Here is a 23,361-nt window from a genome sequence, read left to right as displayed (position 1 = left end):
ATTTAAACATAACTTTGGGGGTAATTTCCTGCCAAAAAGAGGCTAATATCACGGAAATTATTAATTATTTTCAAGTTCCTTTTGATAAATTTTGTTTTATATTTATATGCAACATTTTATAGTTAAGTTAAAGTACCAATGATTGTCTCACACACACGAAATTATTCTCTACATTTGACCCATCACCCTTGATCACCTCCTGGGAGATGAGGGGAGCAGTGAGCAGCAGCGGTGGCAGCGCCCGGGAATCATTTTTGGGGATTTAACCCCCAATTCCAACCCTTTATGGGTCCCTTTTTTCTTTCTTTTTTTTTTAGAAACGTTCCATAAAAAGTTAACCTGGAGAATTTTGGAAATATTTCAGTTTGTATGTATTTGATTATGTATTTAATTCATAGGAGCTATACCTGGGCAATTGGTAGAACATGTTGACAATAATTTGTTTGTGTTTTTATAAAATATGATTTAATAATAAATAATAATACACATTAAAATGTACAAGATACTACAATATTTTTTGTTTGTTATTGCCCTAAAAATTGGAATTCATAAATGTGTTATTTTGTCATTTGTTTATGTATTATATGAAATGATAATAAAATAAGGCTAACAATAATATTAGGCTAACAGTACAATTATGAATAGCAATAAATCAAATATGATTAAACAAGTATAGAATATAACCAAATACAATGTAAAGCTATGTAAATTAGATTGTGGAATTTACTAAAAAAAAAAAACTATAGATGATATTTTTTTTAAAATATATGATTTAAAATATATTAATAAATAATGATACACTTTAAATGTACAAGATACTACAAGATCATTTTTTTGTCATTGACCTAAAAAGTGGAATTCATAAATGTATTATTTTGTAATTTTTTTCATGTATTATATGAAATGATAATGATGTAAGGCAAACAATAACATTAGGCTAATAGTAAAATTATAAATAGCAATACATCAAATATAATTAAACAAGTATAGAATATAATAAAATAGAATGTAAAGCTATGTGAATTAGATTGTGGAACTTACTAAAAAAAATAACTATAGATGATATAAACATCTTTGTAATGAGAAAAACAATAGTTTGTTTGTGTTTTTATAATATATGATTTAAAATATAATAATAAATAATGATACACTTTAAATGTACAAGATACTACAAGATATTTTTTTTGTCATTGCCCTAAAAAATGGAATTCATAAATGTATTATTTTGTAATTTGTTTATGTATTATATGAAATGATGATAATTTAAGGCTAACAATAATATTAGTCTAACAGTAAAATTATTAATAGCAATAAATCAAATATAATCAAACAAGTATAGAATATAATCAAATAGAATGTAAGGCGATGAAAATTAAATTGTGGAATTTACTAAAAAAAATAACTATAGATGATATAAAACCTTTGTAATGAGAAAAACAATAATTTGTTTGTGTTTTTATAATATATGATTTAAAATATAATAATAAATAATGATACGCATTAAATGTACAAGATACTACAAGATCATTTTTTTGTCATTGCCCTAAAAAGTGGAATTCATAAATGTATTATTTTGTAATTTGTTTATGTATTATATGAAATGATAATAATATAAGGCTAACAATAATATTAGGCTAACAGTAAAATTATAAATAGAAATAAATCAAATATAATTAAACAAGTATAGAATATAATCAAATACAATGTTAAGCTATGTAAATTAGATTGTGGAATTTACTAAAAAAAACAACTATAGATGATATAAAACCTTTGTAATGAGAAAAACAATAATTTGTTAGTTTTTTTTATAATATATGATTTAAAATTTAATAATAAATAATGATACACTTTAAATGTACAAGATACTACAAGATAATTTGTTTGTCATTGACCTAAAAAGTGGAATTCATAAATGTATTATTTTGTAATTTTTTTCATGTATTATATGAAATGATAATGATGTAAGGCAAACAATAATATTAGGCTAATAGTAAAATTATAAATAGCAATACATCAAATATAATTAAACAAGTATAGAATATAATAAAATAGAATGTAAAGCTATGTGAATTAGATTGTGGAACTTACTAAAAAAAAATAACTATAGATGATATAAACATCTTTGTAATGAGAAAAACAATAGTTTGTTTGTGTTTTTATAATATATGATTTAAAATATGATAATAAATAATGATACACTTTAAATGTACAAGATACTACAAGATATTTTTTTTGTCATTGCCCTAAAAATTGGAATTCATACATGTATTATTTTGTAATTTGTTTATGTATTATATGAAATGATGATAATTTAAGGCTAACAATAATATTAGGCTAACAGTAAAATTATTAATAGCAATAAATCAAATATAATCAAACAAGTATAGAATATAATCAGATAGAATGTAAGGCGATGAAAATTAGATTGTGGAATTTACTAAAAAAAATAACTATAGAAGATACAAAACCTTTGTAATGAGAAAAACAATAATTTGTTTGTGTTTTTATAATACATGATTTAAAATATAATAATAAATAATGATATGCATTAAATGTACAAGATACTACAAGATATTTTTTTTGTCATTGCCCTAAAAAATGGAATTCATAAATGTATTATTTTGTAATTTGTTTATGTATTATATGAAATGATAATAATATAAGGCTAACAATAATATTAGGCTAACTGTACAATTATGAATAGCAATAAATCACATATAATTAAACAAGCATAGAATATAAGCAAATAGAATGTAAAGCTATGTAAATTAGATTGTGGAATTTACTAAAAAAAACAAAAAAACTATAGATGATATAAAACAAAACCTTTGTAATGAGAAAAACAATAATTTGTGTTTTTATAAAATATGATTTAAAATATAATAATAAATAATGATACACATTAAATGTACAATATACTACAAGATGTTTTTTTTTGTCATTGCCCTAAAAATTGGAATTCATACATGTATTATTTTGTAATTTTTTTAATGTATTATATGAAATGATAATAATATAAGGCTAACAATAAAATTAGGCTAACTGCAAAATTATAAATAGCAATAAATCAAATAGAATTAAACAAGTATAGAGTATAATCAAATAGAATGTAAAGCTATGTAAATTAGATTGTGGAATTTACTTAAAAAAATAACTAGATATAAAACCTTTGTAATGAGAAAAACAATAATTTGTTTGTGTTTTTATAATATATGATTTAAAATATAATAATAAATAATGATACACTTTAAATGTACAAGATACTACAAGATATTTTTTTTGTCATTGCCCTAAAACGAAATTCATAAGTGTATTCTTTCGTAATTTGTTTATGTATTATATGTAATGATAATGATTTAAGGCTAACAATAAAATTAGGCTAACTGTAAAATTATAAATAGCAATAAATCAAATAGAATTAAACAAGTATAGAATATAATCAAATAGAATGTAAAGCGATGTAAATTAGATTGTGGAATTTACTAAAAAAAACAACTATAGATTATATAAACACCTTTATAATGAGAAAAACACATTTTAAACTAGTACAATAAGATTATAAATTTAAGATAATTTTAATGACAAATATCATAATATACTGTACAATTTAATATTCTTTATTTGTGAAGGTAATTCAAAAGCACATTTTTATAAACCAGGCACATACATAAGTACACATTTAAAGCATATCTCACCTACAAGGTATGAAATATTTACCCCAAGTAACAGTTATTATTAAACTGAATGAAAAAGTGTCTACATTAAATGAATCATTGTTTTAATGTAGATGATTAAAGTCCATAAATGAGTCTTTAAAGTGACTGTATGCATAAACATGATACTGTCTTTGCTTCCAATTTGACTGCTGTCGCTACCAATAATCTATGATATTAGCCACCTTATTTGATTCATGTCCATACAGCTTGTTGCTTCTGACAGATGTTGACAGTGGCTGCCCGCTATGCTGGGCATGAGCGACACTTGAAGGGATTTCACTGTTTCCCATAAACTGCCAAGATACCTGTGGCGGTGGGGGCGTGGCTATGGGCGTGGTCACCATGACATCCTCGAGTCATTTGCATAATTTACTACAATGATATGATTTTCTCTAAAAAGGCTAAAAAAATGTATACTTACTAATTAATAATAACAGTTTTGTTTTAAACGTCCATCCATCCATCCATCCATTTTAAAATATAATTATGTACATATTTATATACAGATTTGAACAATAAGTTATTCACTAAAATATATTTATTAATTGTGGTTCTTACAAAAAATATATCTTATCAAATATAAAAGCTAAAATGTCTCTTAAAGCTCTGCCCCTTTAATTAGTGCATACTAAATAATTTAACTTTAGCCTACTACTACAACCATATTATTTACCAGCAACATAAAGTGAAACAGAGGCAGAGGTGTCCTGCCACAGTCAGTAACAAATAAACAGAAAACAGTAGTGGTCAAATACAAATACAAATAAGGCAACAAGAGAAGTATCCTACACTTCGTCGTCGCCATCGAAGCTAACTCGGCTACCGGCTCGTCTCAGCTCAAGCTCACCTGTGCTCCTGCGGTCGGCGGCTCGGCGGAGGACTTCGCCCCGTTCATCGACACGGTCGGAGGCTCGGCGGCGGCGGTGGAGGACGACCCGGTCATCAGAGAAGGCAGCGACTCAGCGGCGGTGAACGACGCGGCGGCTGCGGTGGACGGCGACCCGGACATCGGTGATTGCGGGGAGCTGCGCGAGATGGCGGGGGTCCACGCGACCTCTCCCCGGTCCCGGACGGCCGAGGACGCGCCATACACAGGATTTAGAGGCGCCTTTACACAAACATTTTCGTTATTCTCTTTCTCTTTGTCTTCAAAAAAGCCCGCCAAAAGGAAACCCAACCCATCCCCCAGCAACCCTACCTGGCCTCCTCCTCCCTCTCCCTCCCCTCCCCCTTTCTCTCCCTCCCCCTTCACCTGGAGGACGATCAATATGCCTCTCTCTCCTCTCTCTCCTTGCTCTTCAACTGCAACAGCAATAATAACCAACAATTTTTCTGGTCAGTACCACAACACAGCGGACTCTGATGCTCTTTTTGGTTCCAGTGGACTACACATCATCCACCTTAATGTGAACAGCCTCTCTGGAGCCAAACTCGACCAAATCAGAGAAATGTTCCTCAACACGAAGGTAAAAATCTTGTGTTTCTCTGAAACCAAATTTGATCAAAGTATTTCTGACTCAGAGATAGAAATACAAAACTTTTCGGTTATCAGAAAGGATAGGAATAAACACGGTGGGGGCGTTTGTATGTATATTCACCAGGATATTAAATACATAACTCGCACTGATCTTAACCACAATAACCTGGAATCTGTGTGGGCGGAAATCAAATTTAAAAATGCTAAGCCGGTACTAATAGGGACTGTTTATAGACCCCCTAATCAGAGTGATTTCTATGGGGCTTTGGAAGAATGCTTGGCGGGGACAGACAACATGGAGAAAATTATAACTGGGGATCTGAACACAGATATTCAACGCAAAGATGCGCCTGTCTTCAGATCCTTCAGCAAGTTTTGTAATCTGCACGGTCTTTCCCAGCTAATAGCGCTACCCACAAGGGTGTGTGATTCCACCCAATCAACCATAGATCTCATTCTCACTTCAGACCGGCCTAAAATAAAAAATAGTGGGGTCATGATCTGTGGTCTTAGCGACCACTATCTAACCTTCTGCACCCGTAAAATAGCTAAACCTAAAGCCAATGGCCACATAACAGCCCAATCCAGATCCCTCAAAAAATACTCCAATGACAATTTCAATTTAAAATTAGATGAGTGGGACTGGTCCCCTGTGCTCGCGAGCAACCTGGTCGATGTCGCTTGGGATCGCTTCAAAACGGCGTTCCTAAAGATACTAAATGACATGGCTCCCGTGAAAACAGTCAGGATCAAAGCCCGCTCGGAACCATGGATGAATCCGGACCTATTAGCTGCCATAAAAGACAGAAACAGGAAATACTCTGAATACCAAAAATGTAAAACAGAAGTAGATAAAAAACCCAATAATATCAACCTCAAATTACTCCTTTCAACTCTCAAAAAGCAATGCAATAAATTAAGAAATAAGTCAACCAACCTGACTAAATCCTTAAAAAAAAATTACATTAACGACAAAATAGAGGAAAACACGAATAAGCCACGTGAGCTCTGGAAAATTCTCAACAACCAGCTTCCTGGTTGCAGCCAGAAACTTAAAACAAGACTCACCAACATCAGCATCAAGGAGGGTGACTCCCTCATTACAGACAAAATGGAGGTAGCTAGCAGACTTAACGCCTTTTTCACCAGCATAGCTGCAACTCTTGTCAACAAGCTGTCCCACCACTCTGGTCGCTTTGGTGTAGAACACATTAAAGCCTTCTACAGAAAGCTAGGAGTATCCAACAATGATTTCAAATTAGAAATGGTCACAGCTGAGGAGGTGTTTAAAAAATTGAGCGCGCTCCACCCTAACAAGGCCACCGGCCTTGATAATATTCCCTCCAGATTCCTCAGGGACTCTGCCTCCATCATTGCCCCGATCATCACGCACATAATAAACCTATCAATTACACAAGGCCAAGTACCAAAAGATTTTAAGATAGCAAGAGTAACTCCCCTCTTTAAAAAAGGAAGCAAATTGGAACCTGGCAACTACCGACCTGTTTCTATTCTCAGCTCCATTTCGAAAGTAATGGAGAAAATAGTTTATGAACAGGTGGATAGTTACCTTGCCACTAATAAACTCATGTACAAATTCCAATCCGGCTTCAGAACTAACCACTCCACTGACACATGCCTTCTCTATCTGACCGACCACATCAAACATGAGGTGGACGCGGGCAAATACTGCGGCATGGTCATGCTGGACCTTCAGAAGGCCTTTGACACCGTTAACCACTGTATACTGTTGGATAAGCTCAGAGCAATCGGATTTAACAAAACCTCTTGGAGCTGGATGCAGTCTTACTTGGAGGGGAGGGAGCAGGTGGTAGAGGTGAACGGCACCATGTCCCCCCCCCTCTCGGTGAGCTGTGGAGTCCCCCAAGGCAGTATATTGGGACCTTTACTGTTCCTAATATACATAAACGACATGTCATCGGCATGTGACTGTGAATTGTTTTTGTTTGCGGATGACTCTGCCCTGCTGGTATCCGGCAAGGACAAGTCACAGGTGGAGAAAATCCTCAGTGCTGAGCTCTGTAGAACTTGCACCTGGCTCGCTGACAACAAGCTATCAATCCACTTGGGTAAAACAGAATCCATCCTGTTTGGGTCCCACATCAAACTTAAGAGAGTCAATCACTTCACCATAAAAGTAGGTGACAGTGTCATCACCAGGAAAGATGAGGTCACCTACCTAGGTTCCATTCTAGAGGCTACCCTTTCCTGTGATAAAATGGCAACCAAGGTAATCAAAAAGGTTAACCAACGAACAAGATTTCTCTACAGAATTTCCTCTCTGGTCAACAAAAGCACCTTGAGGATTCTGGCGGGAACTCTCGTTCAACCCTTTTTCGATTACGCATGCACCTCCTGGTACCCTAGCACCTCCAAAACCCTCAAATCTAAACTCCAAACATCTCAGAACAAGCTAGTCAGGTTACTTCTAGACCTCCACCCCAGATCCCACCTCACTCCTACCCACTTCTCTAAAGTGGGCTGGCTCAAGGTGGAGGACAGAGTTAAACAACTTGCACTGAGCCTAGTCTATAAAATCCGCTACACCTCCCTGATACCGAAGTACATGTCAAACTACTTCCTTAACGTAAATGACCGCCATAACCACAACACCAGGGGGTGCTCCACTAACCACGTTAAACCCAGATTCCGAACTAACAAAGGTCTTAACTCATTCTCTTTCTATGCCACATCAATGTGGAATGCGCTCCCAACAGGTATAAAAGAAAGGGCATCTCTATCCTCCTTCAAAACCGCTATAAAAGTTCACCTCCAGGCAGCTACAACCCTAAACTAACACACTCCCCGGATTGCTAATAATCAAATGTAAACAATCAAATGCAGATTCTTTTTCTTATGCCTTCTGATCTCTCTCTCTTTCTCTCTCTCTCTCTCTATGTCCACTACTTGATGTCCATATCCCCACCCCCCCACCCCACCCCCCCTCCACACCCCTGATTGTAAATAATGTAAATAATTCAATGTGATTATCTTGTGTGATGACTGTATTATGATGATAGTATATATGATAGTATATATCTGTATCATGAATCAATTTAAGTGGACCCCGACTTAAACAAGTTGAAAAACTTATTCGGGTGTTACCATTTAGTGGTCAATTGTACGGAATATGTACTTCACTGTGCAACCTACTAATAAAAGTCTCAATCAATCAATCAATTCTCTTTTGTAAAGTAAATCTGAACAGCCTATATGGGCATCTACATCAACTATATGATTTGCCTGAGAAGCTGGAAAGGACAAAAAAAAACAAAAAAAAAAACCTTTTTATTTATTTTTTATTTTTTAATTTGTGGCGGGCCGCCACAAATAAAAAAAAAAATTAAAAAAAAGTATTAAAAAAAAAAAAAAAAAAAGTTTTTTTAAAATTTTTTTTTTTAATTTGTAAATAAATTCATGTGTGGGAAACACTGGATTTATTTCACTCTTCTTATGTTTTTTTAAGTATGTATGTAAAATTATTGAAATGCCTCATATTTCTGATCTTAGGGATATTAAATGTGTTATTAAATATACTGTGTATGTTTAAAGGGGGCCTTAAAAATGACTTAAAAATGTGACAATGCATATGTCGGCAGCCCGATTGGGAGACAAATCGCCCATTGTCACATTTTTACTTTGGCCTTTGGACACATCGTAGGCTTACATAGCATCGTCTATTCGTGCAGATGCGTTAACTCAAAAGTAAGAACTGATTATTCGGTGTTTCCCCTATCTTTGTGTTGAGGCAAAATGGAGTGCACGTCTCTGAAAAAGGTAAACAATGGCTTACCGTGGTAAGAAAAAAATACCTCCGCTCCTGTGGGCGGTATTACGCTTTGCAACACCGTATCTTAGAAACAGGAGTTCAGAATATTCAGAGAGACTCTTAATTTCCCAATGAATGTGCTCAAATGCCATGTATAATTTCCGTGACTATGCAGTAGTAGAACTGTACTGTTTTGCTACTACTACTACTATTTTTGCCTAGCAACTCTCCAGGGACATGTTAATTAATGCTTTTCTTTGGTCCAAGAGGTGTCGGGCTTGTGTTTAATTCAGGAAAATAATAGCTTGTGGTCATCGCCAAACGCAGCGCCCCCTGCTGCCAAGCAAGTGGTGGCTGGTGTATGAGAGGCCTCCACTTGGCTGCTCGATAAGATCACTTTAGAAAGCACGGACTTTCCATTTGTCCATACTTTAAAGGATTTATTTTTAATTATTGGCTTCTGACATTGCGGACAAGCCTGTAAATCAATTTCCAGGAACGCTTGGCTTCTCACTTCCCCATCAGCGTTGAAATAATTACAGCAGTTGTGATGGTGGACATTTTTATTTGATTGATTTCAGTCTAAATTAGTATTTCTGCTAACGTTCATCCAAATATTTTATTTAGAAAGAAACATTTTCATAGTGTAGTGGTGGTTTACATGAGTGACTGTTCTGCAGTTCCTTCACAGTCATATATACATATATATATATATATATATATATATATATATATATATATATATATATATATATATATATATATATATATATATATATATATATATATATATATATATATATATATATATACACACTACCGTTCAAAAGTTTGGGGTCACCCAAACAATTTAGTGGAATAGCCTTCATTTCTAAGAACAAGAATAGACTGTCGAGTTTCAGATGAAAGTTCTCTTTTTCTGGCCATTTTGAGCGTTTAATTGACCCCACAAATGTGATGCTCCAGAAACTCAATCTGCTCAAAGGAAGGTCAGTTTTGTAGCTTCTGTAACGAGCTAAACTGTTTTCAGATGTGTGAACATGATTGCACAAGGGTTTTCTAATCATCAATTAGCCTTTTGAGCCAATGAGCAAACACATTGTACCATTAGAACACTGGAGTGATAGTTGCTGGAAATGGGCCTCTATACACCTATGTAGATATTGCACCAAAAACCAGACATTTGCAGCTAGAATAGTCATTTACCACATTAGCAATGTATAGAGTGTATTTCTTTCAAGTTAAGACTAGTTTAAAGTTATCTTCATTGAAAAGTACAGTGCTTTTCCTTCAAAAATAAGGACATTTCAATGTGACCCCAAACTTTTGAACGGTAGTGTGTATATATATATATATATATATATATATATATATATATATATATATATATATATATATATATATATATATATATATATATATATATATATTTGAAATATGGACTCGTCGGACCACAGAACACTTTTCCACTTTGCATCGGTCCATCTTAGATGAGCTCGGGCCCAGCGAAGACGGCGGCGTTTCTGGGTGTTGTTGATAAATGGCTGTGGCTTTGCATAGTAGAGTTTAACTTGCACTTACAGATGTAGCGACAAACTGTAGTTACTGACAGTGGTTTTCTGAAGTGTCCCTGGGCCCATGTGGTGATATCCTTTACACACTGATGTCATTTTTTGATGCAGTACCGCCTGAGGGATGGAAGGTGCGTAATATCATGGCTTACGTGCAGTGATTTCTCCAGATTCTCCGAACCCTTTTGATGATGTTACGGAGCGTAGATGGTGAAATCCCTAAATTCCTTGCAATAGCTGCTTGAGAAATGTTGGTCTTAAACTGTTCTACGCATTTGTTGACAAAGTGGTGACCCTCGCCCCGTCCTTGTGAGCATTTCATGGAAGCTGCTTTTATACCCAATCATGGCACCCACCTGTTCCCAATTAGCCTGTTCACCTGTGGGATGTTCCAAATAAGTGTTTTGATGAGCTTTACTCAACTTTCTCAGTCTTTTTTTGACACACTTGTGCCCCCTTTAGATTACCCCACGGATTTAGGTCTTAGCTCTGGTTGGCACTTTCCACAAAAGGTCTTTTCCCCCCCCCTGATGGATACCTACTGTAGTAGGGGAGTGGGCCACACGTCTCCCAGCCCTAATGACTGCTTGCGGAGGTGTGGAGCCATTCCCACATCCACAGCTCGGCGTGGATCATCAACCAATCAAGGAGCAGAAGTGTGTGGGTGTTGGAACATGAGAGTGTGTGCCGTGCCGAGTCCTGATGGGGAGTCCCAAACAATAAACATCTTACACGGAGACAGGCTGAGCAGCAGACATGGGAAGGTTGTTTTTCTCTCCATTCTGTTAGACTTGTGAAAGACGGCCAAGATATGAGCACGATTCATCCATCTACGATTAAATATTGACGTTCCGGACTATAAGGCGCACTTAAAATATATATTTTGTTCTCAAAACTTGACAGTGCGCTTTGTAACCCCATTCGCCTGATGTACGGAATATTTCTGGTTGTGCTTACCGACCTCCAAGCAATTTTATTTGGTACATGGTGTAATGATAAGTGTGACCAGTAGATGGCAGTCAAAGATGAGAGATACGTGTAGACTGCACTATGATGGCAGCATGACTCACGTAAACAACACCCAACATTTTATATGTTCCAATGATAATATAGAACAGCACCCCCCCCCCCCCTGCCACCCCGAGAGGGACAAGCGGTAGAAAATGGATGAATGACAGTGACAAATGATACAACTTAAAATAACATTATACTTTGTCATGAAATAACGTATTTTTCGGACTGTAAGGCGCACTTAAAATCCTTTCATTTTCTCAAAACTCGACAGTGCGCCTTATAACCCGGTGTGCCTAATGTAAGGAATAATTATTATGTTAGATCCACTGTGGACTGGACTCTCTCACTATTATGTTAGATCCACTATGGACTGGACTCTCACACTATTATGTTAGATCCACTATGGACTGGACTCTCACACTATTATGTTAGATCCACTGTGGACTGGACTCTCTCACTATTATGTTAGATCCACTATGGACTGGACTCTCACACTATTATGTTAGATCCACTATGGACTGGACTCTCACACTATTATGTTAGATCCACTGTGGACTGGACTCTCTCACTATTATGTTAGATCCACTATGGACTGAACTCTCACTATTATGTTAGATCTACTATGGACTGGACTCTCACACTATTATGTTAGATCCACTATGGACTGGACTCTCACACTATTATGTTAGATCCACTATGGACTGGACTCTCACACTATTATGTTAGATCCACTATGGACTGGACTCTCACACTATTATGTTAGATCCACTATGGACTGGACTCTCACTATTATGTTAGATCCACTATGGACTGGACTCTCACACTATTATGTTAGATCCACTATGGACTGAACTCTCACACTATTATGTTAGATCCACTATGGACTGGACTCTCACACTATTATGTTAGATCCACTATGGACTGGACTCTCACACTATTATGTTAGATCCACTATGGACTGGACTCTCACTATTATGTTCGATCCACTATGGACTGGACTCTCACACTATTATGTTAGATCCACTATGGACTGGACTCTCACTATTATGTTAGATCCACTATGGACTGGACTCTCTCACTATTATGTTAGATGCACTATGGACTGGACTCTCACTATTATGTTAGATCCACTATGGACTGGACTCTCACACTATTATGTTAGATCCACTATGGACTGGACTCTCACTATTATGTTAGATCCACTATGGACTGGACTCTCACACTATTATGTTAGATCCACTATGGACTGGACTCTCACACTATTATGTTAGATCCACTATGGACTGGACTCTCACACTATTATGTTAGATCCACTATGGACTGGACTCTCACTATTATGTTAGATCCACTATGGACTGGACTCTCACTATTATGTTAGATCCACTATGGACTGGACTCTCACACTATTATGTTAGATCCACTATGGACTGGACTCTCACACTATTATGTTAGATCCACTATGGACTAGACTCTCACACTATTATGTTAGATCCACTATGGACTGAACTCTCACAATATTATGTTAGATCCACTATGGACTGGACTCTCACACTATTATGTTACATCCACTATGGACTGGACTCTCACACTATTATGTTAGATCCACTATGGACTGGACTCTCACACTATTATGTTAGATCCACTATGGACTGGACTCTCACTATTATGTTAGATCCACTATGGACTGGACTCTCACACTATTATGTTAGATCCACTATGGACTGGACTCTCACACTATTATGTTAGATCCACTATGGACTGGACTCTCACACTATTATGTTAGATCCACTATGGACTGGACTCTCACACTATTATGTTAGATCCACTATGGACTGGACTCTCACTATTATGTTCGATCCACTATGGACTGGACTCTCACACTATTATGTTAGATCCACTATGGACTGGACTCTCACTATTATGTTAGATCCACTATGGACTGGACTCTCACTATTATGTTAGATCCACTATGGACTGGACTCTCTCACTATTATGTTAGATGCACTATGGACTGGACTCTCACTATTATGTTAGATCCACTATGGACTGGACTCTCACACTATTATGTTAGATCCACTATGGACTGGACTCTCACTATTATGTTAGATCCACTATGGACTGGACTCTCACACTATTATGTTAGATCCACTATGGACTGGACTCTCACACTATTATGTTAGATCCACTATGGACTGGACTCTCATACTATTATGTTAGATCCACTATGGACTGGACTCTCACTATTATGTTAGATCCACTATGGACTGGACTCTCACACTATTATGTTAGATCCACTATGGACTGGACTCTCACAATATTATGTTAGATCCACTATGGACTGGACTCTCACAATATTATGTTAGATCCACTATGGACTGGACTCTCACTATTATGTTAGATCCACTATGGACTGGACTCTCACACTATTATGTTAGATCCACTATGGACTGGACTCTCACTATTATGTTAGATCCACTATGGACTGGACTCTCACACTATTATGTTAGATCCACTATGGACTGGACTCTCACTATTATATTAGATCCACTATGGACTGGACTCTCACTATTATGTTAGATCCACTATGGACTGGACTCTCACACTATTATGTTAGATCCACTATGGACTGGACTCTCACACTATTATGTTAGATCCACTATAGACTGGACTCTCACACTATTATGTTAGCTCCACTATGGACTGAACTCTCACTATTATGTTAGATCCACTATGGACTGGACTCTCACACTATTATGTTAGATCCACTATGGACTGGACTCTCACAATATTATGTTAGATCCACTATGGACTGGACTCTCACTATTATGTTAGATCCACTATGGACTGGACTCTCACAATATTATGTTAGATCCACTATGGACTGGACTCTCACTATTATGTTAGATCCACTATGGACTGGACTCTCACACTATTATGTTAGATCCACTATGGACTGGACTCTCACTATTATGTTAGATCCACTATGGACTGGACTCTCACACTATTAACTAGATCCACTATGGACTGGACTCTCACACTATTATGTTAGATCCACTATGGACTGGACTCTCACTATTATGTTAGATCCACTATGGACTGGACTCTCACACTATTATGTTAGATCCACTATGGACTGGACTCTCACTATTATGTTAGATCCACTATGGACTGGACTCTCACACTATTATGTTAGATCCACTATGGACTGGACTCTCACACTATTATGTTAGATCCACTATGGACTGGACTCTCACACTATTATGTTAGATACACTATGGACTGGACTTTCACTATTATGTTAGATCCACTATGGACTGGACTCTCACTATTATGTTAGATCCACTATGGACTGGACTCTCACACTATTATGTTAGATCCACTATGGACTGGACTCTCACAATATTATGTTAGATCCACTATGGACTGGACTCTCACAATATTATGTTAGATCCACTATGGACTGGACTCTCACACTATTATGTTAGATCCACTATGGACTGGACTCTCACTATTATGTTAGATCCACTATGGACTGGACTCTCACTATTATGTTAGATCCACTATGGACTGGACTCTCACACTATTATGTTAGATCCACTATGGACTGGACTCTCACACTATTATGTTAGATCCACTATGGACTGGACTCTCACAATATTATGTTAGATCCACTATGGACTGGACTCTCACACTATTATGTTAGATCCACTATGGACTGGACTCTCACACTATTATGTTAGATCCACTATGGACTGGACTCTCACACTATTATGTTAGATCCACTATGGACTGGACTCTCACAATATTATGTTAGATCCACTATGGACTGGACTCTCACACTATTATGTTAGATCCACTATGGACTGGACTCTCACACTATTATGTTAGATCCACTATGGACTGGACTCTCACACTATTATGTTAGATCCACTATGGACTGGACTCTCACACTATTATGCTAGACCCACTCGACGTCCATTGCATCTGGTCTCCCCTAGGGGTAGAGGGTCGCCCACATATGCGGTCTTCTCCAAGGTTTCTCATAGTCATTCTCATTGACATCCCACTGGGTTGTGAGTTTTTCCTTGCCCTTATGTGGGCTCTGTACCGAGGATGTCGTTGTGGCTTGTGCAGCCCTTTGAGACACTTGTGATTTAGGGTTATATAAATAAACATTGATTGGTTGATTGGTTGATTTGGATTGGGAACTGTTCCTTTCGACTTACAGTCAGAAATAGCAGATGATGTGGTCTCCTTTTGGATGAAGAGCTGTTCTTTTTCATGATCTATGTTTCCACGTTCTGCCTCCCCACACCTAGTCCTATACAGTACACCACCAGGGACTCTGAATCAGCCAAAACCCTTTTGGTTCTCATGTCAACAACTCTTGTGTCTCTTCAAATGTAATTTACTGTGGGGGCTCCCTCATAATTGGAACAAGCCCTTGGCTCCCACTTCAGTCGTGCCCTTGACCTAGAAACTGCTCCCGATGACCAGAATCATCAATTGATAGGCTGTAGTTGTTCTCCAGCCGCACCGGTGGCTTGGCAAATTATATTTTAGGACTAAAGAGGCCAGACCCAAACGGGGTTTTATGTGTGGCGTAAAGGTCCGTTAACGACCGTGAGAGTGGAATAACACAAGACTGTGTACTGTTAGTCAGATTTAGGTCTTGGCCCTAGTCTGAAAGTGTGTATTTGGAACTCCCCAGGGGATGAAGAGTAGAATGTATACATAATATGAGGGAAGGGTTTGCATAAAGTGGTCCTCTCATGCATATCATCATGTCTTATTGTATTATTGAGAGAGATTATTACTTAAGTGAATATATTAAAGTTTCATTAACCAGACTGTGATTGGTGTGGAGAATGCATATATATGTTTAAGAGTTATTTCTTTATTCATAGTCATGTTTAAAGCAGCTAGTGTTTTTCCATTTGCACTCTTTCTATTGTTTCATTGTATGTCCGCGAGTAAACTGTGTGTGTTACCTTGAAGACTTGGAATGTAGGAGTTGGAGCACTCCCTTATATCTTATCTGTAGTAGAACAATGAGCCTGTATTCCTTTCTGGAGAGGGTGGGGGCTGTTTGCGTATTCAAGAAGTTGTCTCTTCCTGTTTGAATGTTAGAACAACTTAGGAAGCCGGTATGAATGTATTGGTCTAGGTCAGGGGTCGGCAACCCAAAATGTTTAAAGAGCCATATTGGACCAAAAATACAAAAACAAATCTGTCTGGAGCCACAAAAAATTAAAAGCCATATTACATACAGCTAGTGTTTTTCCATTTGTACCCTTTCTATTGTTTCATTGTATGTCCGCGAGTAAACTGTGTGTGTTACCTGGAAGACTTGGAATGTAGGAGTTGGAGCACTCCCTTATATCTTATCTGTAGTAGAACAATGAGCCTGTATTCCTTTCTGGAGAGGGTGGGGGCTGTTTGCGTCTTCAAGAAGTTGTCTCTTCCTGTTTGAATGTTAGAACAACTTAGGAAGCCGGTATGAATGTATTGGTCTAGGTCAGGGGTCGGCAACCCAAAATGTTGAAAGAGCCATAGTGGACCAAAAATACAAAAACAAATCTGTCTGGAGCCGCAAAAAATTAAAAGCCATATTACATACAGCTAGTGTTTTTCCATTTGTACTCTTTCTATTGTTTCATTGTATGTCCGCAAGTAAACTGTGTGTGTTACCTTGAAGACTTGGAATGTAGGAGTTGGAGTACTCCCTTATATCTTATCTATAGTAGAACAATGAGCCTGTATTCCTTTATGGAGAGGGTGGGGGCTGTTTGCGTATTCAAGAAGTTGTCTCTTCCTGTTTGAATGTTAGAACAACTTAGGAAGCCGGTATGAATGTATTGGTCTAGGTCAAGGGTCGGCAACCCAAAATATTGAAAGAGCCATATTGGGACCAAAAATACAAAAACAAATCTGTCTGGAGCCGCAAAAAATTAAAAGCCATATTACATACAGATAGTGTGTCATGAGATATACATTGAATTGAGATGACTTAAAGGAAACTAAATGACCTCAAATATACCTACAGATCAGGCATAATGATGCAATATGTACATACAGCTAGCCTAAATAGCATGATAGCATCATTTAGCTTGCAGTCATGCAGTGACCAAATATGTCTGATTAGCACTCCAACACAAGTCAATAACATCAACAAAACTCACCTTTGTGCACTCATGCATAACGTTAAAAGTCTGGTGGACAAAATGAGACAAAAACACGTCCTAGAAAGTTGTACATGTAAACAAACTATGGTGAGTTCAAGGACCGCCAAAATTAGTAGGACAAAACGGCGCTCGCCAAATACTCGAATCAGTGAAGCATGTTTAATATAAACAGTGTGATTTATAACAATTAGAGAGGTTTGTGTCATGTTTGTCCTCCTACACAAACCATATTAAAACAAAAAAATTTTTTTTTTTCCCTCATCTTTTTCCATTTTTCATAAATTTTTTAAAAAGCTCCAGAGAGCCACTAGCAGGCCTGCCTCTAACCAATCTGGCGCCCTAGGCAATATTTTAGGTGGCGCCCCCCCCCCACATCGGCAGTGAAGTGTATATACTCACAAGAAACCGAATAGCTTTGTCTTTGACCTTTTTTTTTACTTAAAGAAAGCAAATGAACATATTATATGACAATGTTATGTTATGATTATCTTTAACCGAATCACAGCAGTGCTCAAATTAAAAAACAGCATTCCCTCTCATGTGATATTGCTTAATTAACATTAATGATGTGCACTTTAACAACTAGGCTTACAACTATACCTAATATATAAAGGGGTGGAAAAGTGACTATTACCTGCAGGGCAAACATTAGCTAACCAGAAGGCAATAACAATGTAAACAAAAAACACCTGCTTAAAAGATCTAATACAAATGTCCCTGAGGAATGAAAGGTGGGAGTACTGTAATTACCTAATTTTACATTATTATTTTCCATAACAATTTAGCCCCCTCCACAATATTAAACCGACGTTAAAACAGAACTAGCTATTTATTGATTAGCAATTGCCGAATCATGTAACATTAGCTTAATGCTAAAAAGCCAGGTTACTATCACATTCTGTAACAGACAAATAATTTCATGTAGGCTAACGTTACATACCTGCTATCTCTGTCTTTTTCTCGTTTCTCCTCCTCTTCTTTTCTCTTCCCTGGGCACCTGGCAGTTTTGGCCGTTTTGACATCTTGTGTTGATTTTTTGATGTGGTGACGTCCAAAAAAAGTCATGATACGGGAAGGGGGGGCATAATGTTGTAACAAATAATATTTCTATTAAATAGGCTTTACTTTGCATTTTAAATAACGTGGGATTATTTTTTGTATTTAGAAATAATAGTACCAACTTTTTTTTTCTTTTTTTTTTTTCTCCAACATTTGTGGCACTGGCGTGGCGCCCCCTGATGGACGGCGCCCTTAGCATTTGCCTATACGGCCTATGCCACGGGCCGGCCCTGGCCACTAGGGCGGCGCTAGAGAGCCACATGCGGCTCTAGAGCCACGGGTTGCCGACCCCTGGTCTAGGTGGTTCTCCTAAAGCTTTAGTAAAACTTGATAATATTCCAATTCTGTCTTGATGGTCCTTCTTACTCTGCATATATGTCATCTGAAAGAACTTGGGATTGACAAGTGACTTCACTTCCCTGGGAGGGAAGTCTGGTCAGACGCAACATTGGATACTCACTTTGTCACTCCAAAGTGAGTATCCAATCACAAGTTTCAACTTAGTAGGAAGTGTTGACCCACAAAGAAGGAGAACAAAACGTTGATTAGGTGGCAGATATATATTTGCAAGGCCATTTTCAAGAAGGATATTTAAAGAGAAACCACATCTTGTGAGACCATGTCGGCCAACCCCGGAAGCTCGGCTCAGTTGTTCTGGCGATGAAATATGGAAATGCTCGCCATTTCCACTCGAATAAGCCGACGAATAGAAGTACCACTGACTTATACGCCGTCAAATAGTGACTTAAAATATGTTATTTTTTCACTTTTAATATGTTTTTGGCAATTTAAAATTTGACAGTTTTAATTGATTTTTAAAGGCCTACTGAAAGCCACTACTAGCGACCACGCAGTCTGATAGTTTATATATCAATGATGAAATCTTAACATTGCAACACATGCCAATACGGCCGGGTTAACTTATAAAGTGACATTTAAAATTTCCCGGGAAATATCCGGCTGAAACGTCGCGGTATGATGACGTATGCGCGTGACGAAGTCAGGGTAACGGAAGTTATGGTACCCCGTAGAATCCTATACAAAAAGCTCTGTTTTCATTTCATAATTCCACAGTATTCTGGACATCTTTTGCAATTTTTTTAATGAACAATGAAGGCTGCAAAGAAGACAGTTGTAGGTGGGATCAGTGTATTAGCAGCGGACTACAGCAACACAACCAGGAGGACTTTGTTGGAGCGCTAGCCGTGCTAGCCGCCGACCTCACCTTGACTTCCTACGTCTCCGGGCCGCCAAATGCATCGGGTGAAGTCCTTCGTCCTTCTGCCGATCGCTAGAACGCAGGTGAGCACGGGTGTTGATGAGCAAATGAGGGCTGGCTGGCGTAGGTGGAGAGCTAATGTTTTTAGCATAGCTCTGTGCGGTCCGGTTGAAAAGTTAGCTTCAATGGCGTCGTTAGCACAGCATTGTTAACCTTCGCCAGCCTGGAAAGCATTAACCGTGTATTTACATGTCCACGGTTTAATAGTATTGTTGATTTTCTATCTATCCTTCCAGTCAGGGGTTTATTTCTTTTGTTTCTATATGCAGTTAAAGCAAGATGCTATCACGTTAGCTCGTAGCTAAAGTGTATTGTCATGGAGATAAAAGGCACTGAATGTCCATTTCGCGTTCTCGACTCTCATTTTCGAGAGGATATAGTATCCGAGGTGGTTTAAAATACAAATCCGTGATCTACAATAGAAAAAGGAGAGAGTGGAATCCAATGAGCCAGCTTGTACCTAAGTTACGGTCAGAGCGAAAAAAGATACGTCCTGCACTGCACTCTAGTCCTTCACTGTAACGGTCCTCATCTACGAATCTTTCATCCTCGCTCAAATTAATGGGGTAATCATCACTTTCTCGGTCCGAATCTCTCTCGCTCCATTGTAAACAACGGGGAATTGTGAGGAATACTAGCTCCTGTGACGTCACGCTATTTCCGCTACAGGCAAGGCTTTTTTTTATCAGCGGGCAAAAGTTGCGAACTTTATCGTCGATTTTCTCTACTAAATCCTTTCAGCAAAAATATGGCAATATCGCGAAATGATCAAGTATGACACATAGAATGGATCTGCTATTCCCGTTTAAATAAAAAAAAAAATCATTTCAGTAGGCCTTTAAATGCGCCAGAAAATAACCCGTTTTGTACACTGTTGATGTGCTTCAATGCCCGGTAGTGCATTGTAAATGTGTTCGTGTATAGTATTTCTCCAGCAATGGTCATGTGGTGACATCGATGATGGTATTTTGAGAGGTCATCATTGAAGTGGGACATGACTGAAGGCCTAGGTGGGAGACGCACGACCCCGCCACTGGTAAATAGCAAGCAAAAAAGGTTTTTGGGTGCAACAGTGAAGAAGTCTTACTCGATCGATGCTTGTTTACAGTGACTTCAGAGGTTTACACCAGGTCTTTTGCAGCAGGAGAAAAGGCGTTTTTGATTTGCTCACACTAGGGACAAGCGGTAGAAAATGGATGGATGGATGGAACCTACCTACACACAGTATTGGTCATCTCCTTTCATTGGAGTGGTTTTTTTTGTGTGTGTTTTGTCATTATCTGAGCTGTTTTTTTAATGTGATCAGATGTATCCGTATAATGTAGTATTGTCCCGATACCAATATTTTGGTACCGGTACCGGTACAAAAATGTATTTTGATACTTTTTGGTACTTTTCTAAATAAAGGTGACCACAAAAAATGTCATTATTGGCTTTATTTTAACAACAAATATTAGGGTACATGAAACATATGTTTATTATTGCAAGTTAGTCCTTAAATAAAATAGTAAACATACTAGACAACTCGTCTTTTAGTAGTAAGTAAACAAACAAAGACTCCTAATTAGTCTGCTGACATATGCAGTAACATATTGTGTCATTTATACACCTATTATTTTGCCTACATTTTTAAGGACAAACTGTAAAAATGGATTATTAATGTACTTGTTCATTTACTGTTAATATCTGCTTATTTTCTCTTTTAACATGTTCTATCTACACTTCTGTTCAAATGTAATAATCACTTATTCTTCTCTTCTTTGATACTTGACATTAGTTTTGGATGATACCACACATTTAGGTATCGATCCGATACCAAGTAGTTACAGGATCATACATTGGTCATATTCAAAGTCCTCATGTGTCCAGGGACATATTTACTGACTTTATAAACATAATATACATTTTTAAAAAAGGAAAAAAAATATTTTATGATGCTAAAAAATATCGATGTAATCATAATAGTATCGACTAGATACGCTCTTGTACTTGGTATCATTACAGTGGATTTTAAATGTAGTTTGTTTACATTGTGACGCCGTTTAGCTACGGTGTGTAGTGAAGCATGTTTAGCTATTCCTCGTCCTGCAGTGATAATGGTACTTGTAAGAAACTTACTTTATTTGTCGCCATGGAGACGATGATTAGTGATTTAGAAGTAGCTAGCCATGTCTTAAAGGCCTACTGAAAGCCACTACTAGCGACCACGCAGTCTGATAGTTTATATATCAATGATGAAATCTTAACATTGCAACACATGCCAATACGGCCGGGTTAACTTATAAAGTGACATTTTAAATTTCCCGCTAAACTTCCGCTTGAAAACGCCTTTGGATGATGACGTATGCGCGTGACGTAGCCAGTGAAACAGAAGTATCGGTACCCCATTGAAAACAATACAAAATAGCTCTGTTTTCATTTCATAATTCCACAGTATTCTGGACATCTGTGTTGGTGAATCTTTTGCAATTTGTTTAATGAACAATGGAGACTGCAAAGAAGAAAGTTGTAGGTGGGATCGGTGTATTAGCGGCTGGCTGCAGCAACACAACAAGGAGGACTTACTTGGATAGCAGACGCGCTAGCCGAGCTAGCCGCCAACCGCATCTGTGATTGGGTGAAGTCCTTCGTCGCGCCGTCGATCGCTGGAACGCAGGTGAGCACGGGTGTTGATGAGCAGATGAGGGCTGGCTGGCGTAGGTGGAGCGCTAATGTTTTTATCATAGCTCTGTGAGGTCCGGTTGCTAAGTTGCTAAATTAGCTTCAACGTCGTTAGCAACAGCATTGTTAAGCTTGGCCAGGCTGAGAATGATTAACCGTGTAGTTACATGTCCATGGTTTAATAGTATTGTTGATCTTCTGTCTATCCTTCCAGTCAGGGGTTTATTTATTTTGTTTCTATCTGCATTTAAACCCTGATGCTATCACGTTAGCTCAGTAGCTAAAGAGCTTCGCCGATGTATTGTCGTGGAGATAAAAGTCACTGTGAATGTCCATTTCGCGTTCTCGACTCTCATTTTCAAGAGGATATAGTATCCGAGGTGGTTTAAAATACAAATCCGTGATCCACAATAGAAAAAGGAGAGAGTGTGGAATCCAATGAGCCAGCTTGTACCTAAGTTACGGTCAGAGCGAAAAAAGACATGTTACTAACTGCATTCTAGTCCTTCACTCTAACGTTCCTCATCCACGAATCTTTCATCCTCGCTCAAATTAATGGGGTAATCGTCGCTTTCTCGGTCCGAATCGCTCTAGCTGCGTTGAAAACAA

The 23,361-nt window shown here is 37.6% G+C and overlaps 1 protein-coding gene across 1 annotated transcript in view; it reads left to right on the top strand.

Moving 5' to 3' along the window:
- Window positions 1–23,361, top strand: part of LOC133642937 (protein kinase C alpha type-like) — a 175,606-nt gene that overhangs the window by 11,076 nt on the left and 141,169 nt on the right. The gene's annotated exons all lie outside the window — the stretch shown is intronic.

This window comes from Entelurus aequoreus, linkage group LG25, assembly GCF_033978785.1.
Source record: "Entelurus aequoreus isolate RoL-2023_Sb linkage group LG25, RoL_Eaeq_v1.1, whole genome shotgun sequence".
NCBI classification, from domain to species: domain Eukaryota; kingdom Metazoa; phylum Chordata; class Actinopteri; order Syngnathiformes; family Syngnathidae; genus Entelurus; species Entelurus aequoreus.
Note: the sequence above shows the minus strand (reverse complement) of the source record. Positions and strands in the feature narration are given on the sequence as shown.